Below are 13,510 nucleotides of genomic sequence, written 5' to 3'. Positions count from 1 at the left end.
ACCTTTGGAGATAACAGCAAAGGTTTATCTGAGGGATATGGCTGTTTGCAAGCTGGGAATGTTATCATTGTAATTTTGTATATTGTGCTAGGTTATTATCAGGAAGCAGTATCTAACATATAGCACCAGTGACAAGAATTGAGAATATTACGACATATCAGACACCTGCTGCACATTACACTTGGAATTGTACTCTAGTAAGATGTGTACAAGTGTACTCCTGGTTGGTAAGTCAAAAGAGAAAGTCACTGCACCACAGTTCATGGACTTTGCAGCTGCAGATCTATTAGACTATGCAATTTCTTCTTCACAATCTCACTTCAGGTTGGTATGAACTAGTATACTGCTCAAGCAATCGTCAAGGACATGGTATGGCACTCTAACAGAAGTTATAATTTTATATGAATAAGTAGAGTCGTCATATTAATAACTATCTTATCACTAAGCACAATCATATTGTTTTATATGTGCAGTGGTATATTGATTATGCAACATAACAATTAGTATCTAAAGTACTTGACAAGTATCGGTCAATGATATGTTGTTAACATTATGTTGCAGATATTTGTAAGCTTTTGACATGAATGATAATTACTTAGACTTTACCCTAAGTGATCAATGTTTTATCAAAAACTCATTCATTTTGAAAAACAAAAATTAAACTTCTTTCTACATTAGTGATTTCTTATTTCATGTAAAATCTTTTGAAATCACTATTGTAAATCATTTTCTCTCTATTATCATATATTCTGTGTTACAGGTTCAGTCTCCATTGACTTTCTTTCATTGACAGTCATGAGGTTGAAAACCCACAACGTCTATCCCAGACTGTAAAGACAAACACAAAAACAGAACCAACCAACACTCTCTTACCACTAAATGTAGTATGATTGAGCGTGAGGGAGATAGTGCCTAGTGCACCACATAAGGAAGGTTCTGTAGTCAACCCAGTAGCTCTGTCTCCTACATAGATGAGTAGTATTTAAACCGAGACAACTGCTAGCCCCCATACATCTTCTCAAAAAGATGTAATGGCTGAAAAGGCACAAAAACAGTTACTAGATTCATTCTCTCAACAGGGTGAGTCTATTGAATTTTGCCTGTCGGCCAAGGTATCCGATGTAGTGTCACCACTTCAAATATAATCAATTCTTGATGCACAAGGAGAGGTTACACACACAAAGGATGAGTTGACGGAAACCAGAGTTTCGACCATTTTAAGGTCAGATTCGATTGTTTAAGGTTCGTTAATGGACCAATTGCCTTTACAGGTGTTAGGAGAGGATACTGATCCAAAAGCCATATGTCAGTGGTCAGTGTCTACCTCCCCAGGCTTAAATCCCCTGGATGCATCTGCGGATAGTGGATCTGACATAGGCGCAGATCGGCAACTTGTTGAAAATGATTCAGATATTACCTGATAAGTCACAAGGAAATGTCTTCACAGACATTAGAAGGGAACTTTGATCTTTATGCTAAATTCGTTGGATCATTGTTTACCTTCCCAGAATTCAAATCTGGAACCCTAAAAGGGAAACTAGCAACTTGTAACTTATGACTCAGATTCATCTGACGAGTTTAACAAGGATGGGGATTTGTGAACTCCCATTGCACCACCTGTGACATCCTTAAGGATGGCTAAGGTGATTTTCCTTGCAGGTACAGCTGGATTATGGAGCTATGAGAGAAGAGTGATACACTTGTGAGAATGAGTGTAAACACGAGTGGAGAGAAGAGTGAAACACATGTGAGGTACACTAAAACACAATCACACACTCACAGTGAGGAAGAAAGAGAAACTACTTGTTATTTCTTTTCCAACCAAGTGAAATATGAGAACTCCTTCAGACGACGGCATACATTCCTTCTTTAAGGGGGAGATAAAAGCTTAAGTAATAGTTTGGAGGATTCCTCAACTAAGGGGGAGAAATAGCAGGGAGGAAGAAAAAGATCCTAAAAATGTACACTACACCACACCATTGTTGTTTCTAACTACGGATCCTATTGTACGGGAGAGGTGGTAAACACAAGGTGATTTCCTAGTAAGGGAAGAAGCAGTTAGGGGAGTACCATTGGTTTTTATCTGCGGATCCTATTGTACGGGAGAGGTGGTAAAACGAAGGTGATCTTCTTTAATCAGTTGATTCTCATAGGGGGAGAAGCAAGAGATATGGGCTTCTCAACAGGAAATGTGGTTGTACAAATGAAGATGGAACTACTTGAAGATATGTTCAGTCTAGAGGAACATCTACTTGGAATCTGGAAAATGTTAAATCTCATCCAGAACTTTTCTGCTATTTACTTTGCATGTATGTTTATATCTTTTTCTTATTTGTTAGTTGAGTTATCCTCTAGGTATTTGTGTGTTATTGTCTAACAAACAAATAGGGGGAGATTGTAAGTCATATGTCATAGCCTATTTGTATATTCGAGGATTCAACTCAACTCAAATAAGAATGTAATAAGTAAATAGTGGATCGACCGTCAGAGAGATCTCGCAAAGTAATATCTATCAAAGGATTCAGAAACAAGGTTCATCTACAGACTTGAGGAGGTAATTCACTGGAAGAAGTTCAAGAAGTTGATCATGCCTCAGTGATATAAATCAAGATCGTGGATTTAATCAAGTGACAGAGATCTCGTCAGAGTATCTTTAATTACAAGGATTTAATCTGAAGAAAATCAAAGCGTCAAAGTCAAGACATGAAGAAACGTCACGGAAGTTAGTCACTCATGAACCAGACAGTACATCGAGTGTCAAAGTTGAAGTGGCGGAATTGATTCATAATTCTCAGTGATTTTCAGAAGATATTCAGAAGAATGGATGCTGCTCAGGGTTAGTATTAATTCTCTATTAATTAATTAAGTCATATAATTTAATTAAGTAAATAAATTATATCTGCAAAGATTAATTTATTGATTAATTAAATTAATTGATTAATTAATTCAGAATTAATTTTAGGAATTTTCAGAAGTTTAATTGGATTAAATTCAATCTTAAATCAACAAGACAATTGAAAATGAACTAGCATGACAATCTGGATTGTCATACCGATTGTCATGCCAGTTCAAAAGATTGTCCTACCGATAGTCATGCCAGTTCAAAAGATTGTCCTACCGATAGTCATGCCAGTTCAAAAGATTGTCCTACCGATAGTCATGCTGGTTCAAACGATTGTCTTGCTAGCTCAAAAGGATAGTCTCACCGATTGTCATACAAGCTTAAAGGATTGTCATTCCAATTCAATTAATTCGGCTGTTGATAAATAGAAGCAGAAGTCATTCAACTCAAAAACATCTCAATCATACAGAACACATTCAAGAACAAAGAAAAGAAAGCAGCCGCCTTGAAACATTTTATTTTCTTCTCTGCTTACATCAAGATCAAAATTCTAGTTTGTTAATGTTAAATCCAAACCACTAGAATTATTTATCTTGTTCTTGTGTAACAATCTAGCGGATCAAAATCCCTAGAACTTAATCTCAAATCGCGTTTAGCATTTGATTCTAATTATTGCAAAAATAGAAAAAGTTCATGTCGAATTTATTCTAGATTTGTGATAATTGATTTGAGATTAATACCTTGTAATCGATACAGTTGTTGTAACACCTTTCAAGTTTAATAATATTTTTATGTAACTTGAATTTTGTTTCACATTTTTTATTCCGCATTTATTCGATTATTTGGTAACGTTTGTATTCAACCCCCCCTTCTACAAACACATTGGGACCTAACAGTACGCCAAATCGGATATCGATAACGCCTCCGAATTTGTGTTTGATTACGAAGAACAAAATATAATTATAGTATTTTCTCTGTAAAAACTCTATAAATACTGTTTGCAAATGATTTCTGGTACCAAAATAAAATACGGTAAAGGCTATTTATAATTACGGAAAATTAGTATCCCGTTGGATCATTTCAGATATAAAATGATACGTTTATTTATAAAACCTGATCCAAACGGTACCGGTTTTCGAGATAATTATCCAAACCAGTACAATTTGTACTGCGGTCTTGGTATCAGCATCTGATTACACGTATTACGAGGTGATAATTGTGATATTTTAATAAAAAGATCTCGTTTATCAAAAATACGAGTTTTATTGATTTACCGAAATGAATAATGTATCGAAAATATTGCGCTGAGACCCGCACAGTACAAACCGTACTCCAGATCGAAAAAGTTGAAACATAGAAATTGCTTGGAATATTGCAATTAGGTTAGGAAGGTTTTCTCGGAAGAGTTTCGGGTTATAAAAACGTAAAAACGGATGACGTCGGTTAGTTCCCGATTGTATAAAATAGTTTTTAAATACTCGGAAAAAGATTTTATAAAATCCATATATTTTCTATAAAATCATAAATCAACATAAAAATAAATAGGAAGATATGACAATTATCTATATTTTATTTTGGACATATAAAAATTAAAGTACTCAATTAATATTATTTTTAAACATCCAAACACATTTAACAATTAACAAATAATTCACAAAATAAATACTAAACATACATAATAATTAATAATTACACGATATATCCCAGATATTACAGATAACTTTTAATGGAATGAATGTATATTAATTCTCTTATCGAAATATAATGACTTCAGGTCTAAGGACCGTTACATCATTATCACTGTGAGAATTACTTATGACACAACACACATGTAGAATCTCACATTGGGTATGTCCAACACCATGTACATATACATGTGCATGTGTTTTTGACTTTAGTATCACTATACCTATGATCAATGAGATGTGATCATCAGTCAACAAACACACCAGTATTAATGCATTATTATTGTCCCTTAATAATAATACTCGACTATGAACCTTTAGGAATATTTATACTATTCTCATAATCTCGTTTCTAAGACACGTACTTAGAGATATAGAATTGCATATCATATTCCAAGGATATTTATTAATCTGACATTTATATCGCAGTAAATTAAGAATTAATAAATTATAAAGAGAATAATCGATAGAACATAAACATTAATAATCATAATATCTTAAACTAAAACATCATAGTGTTGTCTCTAGGGCACAAACACTAACATTTTGTGCTTTTGGACAAGTAGCGTTGCAAGAAAAGTAACAATATCAGTGTATACTACGCCATAAGTGGGCTACTGTAATACAAGTGTTACAAACAGCGTTACATTAGCTAACAATTTTGTGTCCTATTGTAACACCTCTCAATTAGTGTTACAATAACTATAAAGCTAGTGTTGCAGAGAAATGTCGGTATTGCACGACATGTAACACCAACACCTGGTGTTACATTAGATACTTTTTAAAATTTTAAAATATTTAAGTGAAAATATTATCAATAATTAGTATTAAAATTATATTTTAGTTTATTAGTGAATGAAAAATGTAATACATAATATAATAAAATTTATAAAAATAAATTGTACATAAATACAAAAGTTACTTTATTTATCTTTTATTTAATAAATAAAATTTTATTAATTAAAATTAAAAAGAAATATAAAATAGTACACAATTTACTAGATGAATTATAAGGCGTCAATCCCCGGAACTGAATTATTGGACAAAGAAAAGTCAATCAGACAATACTCACTCCTCAGACAAAACACTCCCTCACATCGACTCTCTCATTTCTCTTTGAGAGCTTCAAATTTAGGCTTTAGTTCTTTTTCTTGGATTTAGTGATAAATATTTACCTCTCTGCTCTGATTTAAATATAAAGTCATATTTTTTTTGATTAACATATATTTTATTGTGAATATTTAGTCTATTAGAGTTTTTAGAGAAGTGATGGCGTTTGGGCGACGACATGACAAGATTAAGGGTTTGGTTGTGGTTTTAACTATTGAGCAGACTTGTATTGCTTCATTTGAATCACACCTCCAAGCCATGGAAATCTACAATTCAAACTGAAATTCATCATTTCCACAGGTTATTCATATCATTTCAATTAATTTAGCTAATATATGTTACATGTTATGTATCTATATGTTTCCATATATATTATTTAGTATTATTTTTTTGATTTTTATGAAGACTTGTCAATATGGAACAGTAGAATAGATGCTACAGTTATTCCTCATTGCTCCTCGATATTGTTTTTGTTTCTAATTCAATTTTCTTTTTATTTTGTGGAGCAGCAGTAATAGGGCTTCTTTACGAAGAAATAGGAATAGATTTTTGGGACAATATAATGAGCTCTGAGAGTTGAGAGTCTTGAAATCGGGTTCCAGAGAAGGTTCATTGTGTTTGTTTTGGTTTTAAAGGAATTTATGTTCTATTTTCCAAACTGAACATTGTTGGGACCAAAAGACCATCTATATTGCTGATATCGGAAGGCTTTGACGTATGATGGATGATGATCCTGATTACGTTATTGAACATTAAGAACAATTAACGTATTGTGAAATTCAGGTATCACAATTTATTTATTTTGAACTGAAATTTTTGTAGCCAATGACGAACCTAGTCAATCAAACTTGCACTGGAGAGTGCAAAAGCTTTCTTTAACTTGTTTTGGACAACAGTAATTGCCATTTGCTTACACAAGAAATATTCGTAAATATTCTGGAAGTTATTGACGATTGAACTGGAAAAAAGAGAGAGGATTGTTCATAGGTGCATCAACTTAGTGTGATATTTTTAGCAGCAGGCTGCTTGGTGCAGGCAGATAAAAAAATAGAGTGCCTTCCTATTGTCTACCTTGATTATTACATTATTACAATTTATTTATTTTGAACTGAAATTTTAAATATGAAATAGAGAGAGTGATCATGCAAGACCATATCTCTGGACACTTGTCCTGCGATGGATTGAACAAAGGCATTATGTTCGCGCAATGATCTAAATGATCTAATATTCACGGAATGATCCAGAGTATCTTCTACATCAAACTATTGATAAAAATCTCACTATTGTTGCAGTCTCAGTCTGTAGAATGTTGCCCTGCTATAGGGATATGAAAATAAATTTACCTTCCACAACCTTGTGGTCTTATCTTTTGAAGCAGTGGCTACATGCATATCTTTAATATTTTCAACATCTAACAATAAACAGAGTGCAACCGTAATTGGCTAATTTTGTGATTAGTATTTACTAAAACTAGAAATTGAGAATCATATAATGTATGTGCTTTTTTTACTTTCCCTTAGCCGGCAACTTTATATTTCTTTAAAACTTATCGGAATAGTCCTAATACAATCTTATTTGGTATATTTATTATTATTCTCGTATAATGTGAATCATTTCGCCTGGACATCAAATATCTGGAAGCTACAAATAGGATGGGTGTGAATGGTGTTTGTTGCCTTGTGATAGAAGATTTCTTGTAAGCTTTTTGTTTTCACACCTTTTAATAAAGATATATATGTGATCACAAGCTGATTGGTTTTGTACTTCTCAAAGTAATCTCATAATTTATTATGTAGATATAACCTTATTGTTAGTTTTATTTTAGGTGATCAACTCTCCTATATTGTAGAATAATTATGTTGTGTTGTTGATGAACTCAATCCTTCGACTACATTAGTATAGACAAGTTGATTCACTATAGTTGAACCACATTATAGTTCCTGCTTCTATATGTCTAAAATATTTTTTAGGCATCACTTTGAGTTCTTTTTTTGTATAGTAGCATATAATATATCTCTGATTACAAAGTACAGAGTTTCTTCTTTTACTTCCTTGATAACACAAACATGGAAATATAACATATCATCAAGTTGAGTATCTATGTTATATCTCTTTTTTACATTCTCTTGTAACGGTAGCTTTACATATGGATTTAGTGGTGGAGTTTTACATTCTACAGTTGTTACGACTTCTCTGTAGTTTGTATGGCTAACCCCTCTGTAGATGGATACAGTAGCAGTGGTGTCGTACAAGAGGAATTGAACATCTAGATTGCTTTTTTTCAATATATCTCATAACTGTATCGTTAAACCAATCTTTTCTGGAAACTCAATGTAGGATAATTATGAATTTTGATTGTTGTTTTTGTTTTACATGTGCAGTCCCTTCATTCTGCATCTTGATTATGACATTGGTGATGTGCGAATGACTGACACTCGTGCAGATGAAGCTGACCATAGTATGATATGTAGTGATTATGTAGTACTTTGGTATTCAGTACCTTGAGTACCTTGATTATGTACTACTTTTGTCTTAGTTGTGATGTGTATTGGTTTGGAGAAGTTGATGTTGACGTAGTTTAAATGTTATGTAGTAGTATTGGTTTGGAGATTAAGGTTATTATGGATTGTTGATGAAACTGAGTTTATATTTCAAAAATTTAAAAATTAACTGTTATATTTGCTTATTCTAATGTAATGTATGTTTCATATACAGTGTAGCATTATAAATTCTAATATTACAAAATTAAAAACTTGGGGTTATAATAGATAAAAATATCGTTGAAATTGAGTATGTGGGTCCAATTTATGCAATCTTATAAAGCTATTGTATCACTAATTTGTGTTACATTTGGGCCTTTTAGTGTTACAGTAGTTGTCTATTGTAACGTTTTATTCTCTGTTACATTAGATCAATGAAGTGCTACATTAAGGTGTCTATTGTAATGCTCGTATAAGTAACGTCCCTTGGTATTACAATAGATCTAATGTAACATTTTTTGGGCCTATTGTAATATCATTTAGGTATTACAATAGTCCACTTATGACGTAGTGGTACTAGTGGTGATCTATGCGAAAACAACGGTAATGGCATCAAGGCATTTAACAATTTACAAAAACGAAAAGAGCTGCAAAAAGCTTCCGTATTTAGTAGGAGTTAACAGATTGAGAAATGCTATGAAGTTTTCAAAGGCCATCTTCTCCTTCTATCTGTGTACAAAGTGGTAGTAACATCTCGAATGCTTTGTAAAGATAAATCGAGAAAGAAAGAAAGAGGGCATAAAGGAGTAAAGAACTAAAATAGCAAAGAGGTAGGAACAATACAAATCCAAGGGTTCAATGTCAGAGACAAGTAGCAATAGTATGAAATGAGTGAAATAGTCACCTTCTTTAGCTCAACTTTAGGAGGAGGTTCTTAATAGAAACTTGGAAGCGGTGCAGCTTTAAATTTTAAACTCTTCCACAAAGTATTTATTTCTGCTTCTTGATTGGCTTTCCTAAAATAAACAGGAAACAGTATGAATAGCATGAAACAAGTCCAATAAGGAAAAAACAGAAGCTGTAAATTTGTGCAACAGGAGCATGAACATTATCCAGTGAAATGTCATCCCAAACACCTTTGATTTTTCTTGCATATTAATTTTTTCCACTTGTTTTGCATGTATCCTCTCTTCTAGCTTTGAAAAAACCGAACAAGAAGATAAATCACTGATGGGCTTTATATGTGGTCGGTGGATAAGGTAAATTGAATAATTTTGAAAAGCATGATATACCTCTCTTCGCTTTTCAGCCCGTGGCATTTCTATCAACAATTCAAGAAAACTTTGTATCAGTGTAGTAAAGGTGCCATATTTATATTTGATATAATCTAGATACTTACTATTCATTTTTTATCCTTGTTGACGTGGATATGTATCTAATAAATTTTATTTCATTGTAGGAAACAAGGAACCCTTGATTGGAAAGCCTTAAAAATTTTGGAATCTAATTTGGAGCTGAATTATAAACCGTCTGAGCCATTTCTTGAGAGTTCTGGGAATCCGAATCACAAGATTTAAAAGCCAGAGCAAAGCTAACAAAATTTTTTTATTTTTTTATTTTAATTGGACTTCATGTCAATTGAAATTATATGTCCAGAAACAGCTAGTTAGAAAATTTCTTTTAGATTTTTCAGATTTGGACTTTTTTCTTCATTCACAATAAAATACAAAGGTTGCCAAATTATGGGAATCTTTTATAACAAAAAATTACAGTCAAATTGTTATTAAATTGATGAGTCAAATATAAAGGTTGGCGAATTATGTGCCTTAATTTTTTCCAATGAAAAAGATTGAATTGCAATCTACTCTTTCCACTCTACTCTCTGCCACAATCTAATATAGTTGGTAAGATTTTGCTGTCAGGTTTTGACATTATTTTCCAGATAACCTAGTCTAAAACTAAATAAATTATTTATATTGATCTAAATTATCTTTGATCATGTGTTTATCAGTTATTGCATGACCTGCTCAAATTTAAGTGAGCTATGTCCTATCTATCTTGAGATCGAAGAGAAGTTTTCTTAAACCAACTTAAGGGAGCCACCCATGATAAATTAAAAAATAGGGCTGCAGCAAGGCTAGTAGTAATGATGAACAAAACATGACCCTTGCGAGATTATGGGGTTGTTTTAGCTAGGGCCTCAATTACAAGCCAAAATTGACTTACAACTTAAATCAGATATTACTTCGTTTGTGTAAAAAGCAAAAGCGGGGACTTAACATAATTTCATAAAAACATGAGAGAGGGAGGGATAGTGTACGATGAGTTCAAAGAATGGGCATCTTCCTCAGTAGATGACAGTGTCATTTTATCAGATTTTGTAGGTTGATCAACAGATCTGCATAACAAAAATAACAAATAAAAGTTAGTATAGAAGATAGGATGCACTCAGCATGTACCTACTCCAATCATATTCAATGAGACACAAAATCATATTTGACCAATATATGTAGTCACGTGATGCCCCTTACCAGAAGCCATCAGCTGGAGGACATGTTGCACTTCCATTTGTGACAACAGACTTCAGACACTGAAATTAAACAGTGAAGAACGGAACATAACGACCAAAAGAAGAGTTTATCTTACAAGGAAATAACTAAAATAATGCTACACAATGTAATATATACCTTCGATTGATGCACACTTGGAACTGACACTAGTCCGATAGATGCTGAAGCAGCACCTTTGCCTTCTCCATTTGTGCACACTCTAGCAGATGCTCGCCGAGAAACTGGTTTAGCTGTTCTATTTGATACCGTCGCCTTGGATTTTGACAAACTTGCTGCAAAATGTTTTGCACTGGATATTGTATCGAGTACCCATCAACACTTTTACTTATGGCATTTGAACGAACACATTTAGCAGGAAAAGATCGACCCGGGATCAGGATTGGCCTTTCCTTGACATCCACGTTGCTTTCTTTCTAGTAGTAGGCCTTACATTCTTGGATATAGCCCCAGTAACCTTCCCACAATTTGACAGTTTATTTTCCAAATCAGTCTTAGGCAATTCAACCTTCCCTCCGGACGAACCAATCCCTTCTCCAGCATTTGTGGCATTTTCAGAATTTCCATCACCACCGAAAACTTCTTCACCCTCCTCTTTCTTAACATCCAAAACCTGATCTCCTACAATAGTCTTGTCTACAACTTCCAACTCCATTCACTGTGAAAGTTCTTTTTTCCAAAAAATGCCACACACTCAAGATCATATTCACATATAAAAAACTAAACTTGAAGGCAATTTGCACTCTAATAAATGTGTAAACTATTTAAAATGAAAGGGCTTTGGTCTAGTCAATAAAGGATCAAGAAACAAAAGAATTGTAAACATATGAATCAAGATAACATCATTAATTAAATATGGTCATCAATGTTATTCTTTATCCTAACATTTTCATGCCAACCAATTTATATAATGAACTAGAATAATAAGGTCATTATGACAAGACTACCAAAAGCAAAAACCCCAGTTTAAAACATGCAAGATAAAAAATAATTGTATGTACAGACACACACTATAGTACCAAAAATGAGTAAAATTGTGAAAATGAATGAAATGCAAGATAAAGATAGTATCTTCGTGGTAAAGTTACAAACTTTGTAATCAGTGGAGGGGTGATAACAGCAACTGTACTAAAAGAAGTCATCTTAGGTAAAGATTTGCGTTTGGTGCTTTGGAAAAAAGAAAGAGAGTGGTTCCAAAAAGAGTTGAGAAAAATAAAAGGGACATGTTTGAATGAAATGGATAGATTGATGATGATAATTGATAGGTGTAAATTTGCTCAAAACACAAAAGCTGCCATGATAATAAATTTTAACCAACATCAGTTTGTGGGGTTCCAGAGGATTTCAGGTCTACATATACCCGGTGTAACAAAGCCTATTTTCAGATATCCAATTTCAAAAATCATAAAAAATTAATACAAGATCTTAAATAGCGTGTTTTAAATACTCAATCTAGCATATATTACTAGTATTTTTGGCTGGATATTTCAAATTTGATATCTAGGTCACCAAATTTTAAAAATCTAATATTTTTTACCATTACCCTTTATATTATGTGAAATAAGTTCAATTTGTATCTTTTGATAACCTAATAAATTATATTAATACTAATTTATTTTTCATTTTTTACATGAATACTACTAATTTATTTAAATTATAATATTTTTTAAAATGTTAAGAAATGAACGTGACATTTCGAAAATGATGTTAAGAAATAAATTTAACTAAGAAAATATTATTAACTATGTGAAAGATTACACATAAATTTTTTGATGATTTATAACACAAGAAAGTTAAGTTTTTCAATATATTGATAACTGAATTCTTTTTTTGGTTATTTTATCTTTATAATCTAAACTGGAGAGAGAATTGTTAGAAACCAAAAATTTTATTTACATATTACAATGTATATTATAGTCCTGATCAAATAGAAATAAAATTAAAATAGAAATATAATAACAAGCCCAACCCCACAAATTTTAACCAATCATCCTCCATTTTATAATCAATGACCCAACAACCTCCCCCATTTATAATAGTCGGGACATAATACATATAATATATACACACAGTATAAATTTCCAACTCCTCCATTCTTCAATGAGTGATTCATCATTATTACAAGTAAACCCACTAAAACTTTACCATAAATTGATGATTTACACGCAATATCCACCTACTATTATGAGATTAAACGGAAATCACTATTTTATATTACACAAATTACTGGAATCCTGGGTTAACGCTGAAATCACTAATTTGTCTTATACAAATCACTAATATGTGCAATAAAAATCATTGATTTATATTGTAAAATTCACTAAAAATTGATATTGAGTTATTACATATTATGCACAACCATTATATCACTGCCACATATCTCTTTAGTTTACCCAATCACCGTGCAATAATCATAATTTCAAATAAAAATCACTAACTATAACTTTTAATACATTAATTGCTACATGTAAGAGAGGTGGGAAAGAGTGATAGAGGTGGGGAAGAGAGAGATGCCATAAAAAAGTTCAGAGAAGATGAAGGGAGGAAGATGGAGAAAATGGAGGGGAACTAACAGTGTGGTAATGAAGAAAGGGGTGATGGGGATGATGGCGATGGTGGGGATGATGGCGTATAGCTGATGGATAAGTTCAAGGGTGAGGTTTTGAATTTGGGGAGGAGTTGGGGGTTGAGGAAGGTATGTAAAAGTGAAAGTGAGGGAGATGGATAGTGGGATTTTTAGTTTGTACTTTAAGGGGTGTTTCCATTTGATCATCTCCCTGGGCTCATGGTCAAATATAAACCAATATTAAAATAAAAACTAGAAAC

At 32.6% G+C, this 13,510-nt stretch overlaps 2 long non-coding RNA genes across 2 annotated transcripts; one reads left to right on the top strand and one right to left on the bottom strand.

The window, feature by feature from the left end:
• Positions 1-5,592: 5,592 nt before the first annotated feature.
• On the top strand, positions 5,593-8,313 carry LOC141716980 (uncharacterized). Its single transcript, XR_012573475.1, has 2 exons — positions 5,593-5,937; positions 8,019-8,313. It is a non-coding gene; the product is annotated as an uncharacterized LOC141716980 (long non-coding RNA).
• A 940-nt stretch (positions 8,314-9,253) lies between these two features.
• LOC141716979 (uncharacterized) lies at positions 9,254-11,879 on the bottom strand. The gene is made up of 3 exons (XR_012573474.1): positions 10,805-11,879; positions 10,649-10,707; positions 9,254-10,515 (listed from the first exon to the last, which is right to left on the bottom strand). It is a non-coding gene; the product is annotated as an uncharacterized LOC141716979 (long non-coding RNA).
• Between the last annotated feature and the right edge of the window lie 1,631 nt (positions 11,880-13,510).

Source organism: Apium graveolens, chromosome 4 (assembly GCF_009905375.1).
Source record: "Apium graveolens cultivar Ventura chromosome 4, ASM990537v1, whole genome shotgun sequence".
Lineage (NCBI taxonomy): Eukaryota > Viridiplantae > Streptophyta > Magnoliopsida > Apiales > Apiaceae > Apium > Apium graveolens.
The sequence above is the reverse complement of the archived record's forward strand: the minus strand, read 5'-3'. Positions and strand labels throughout refer to the sequence as shown.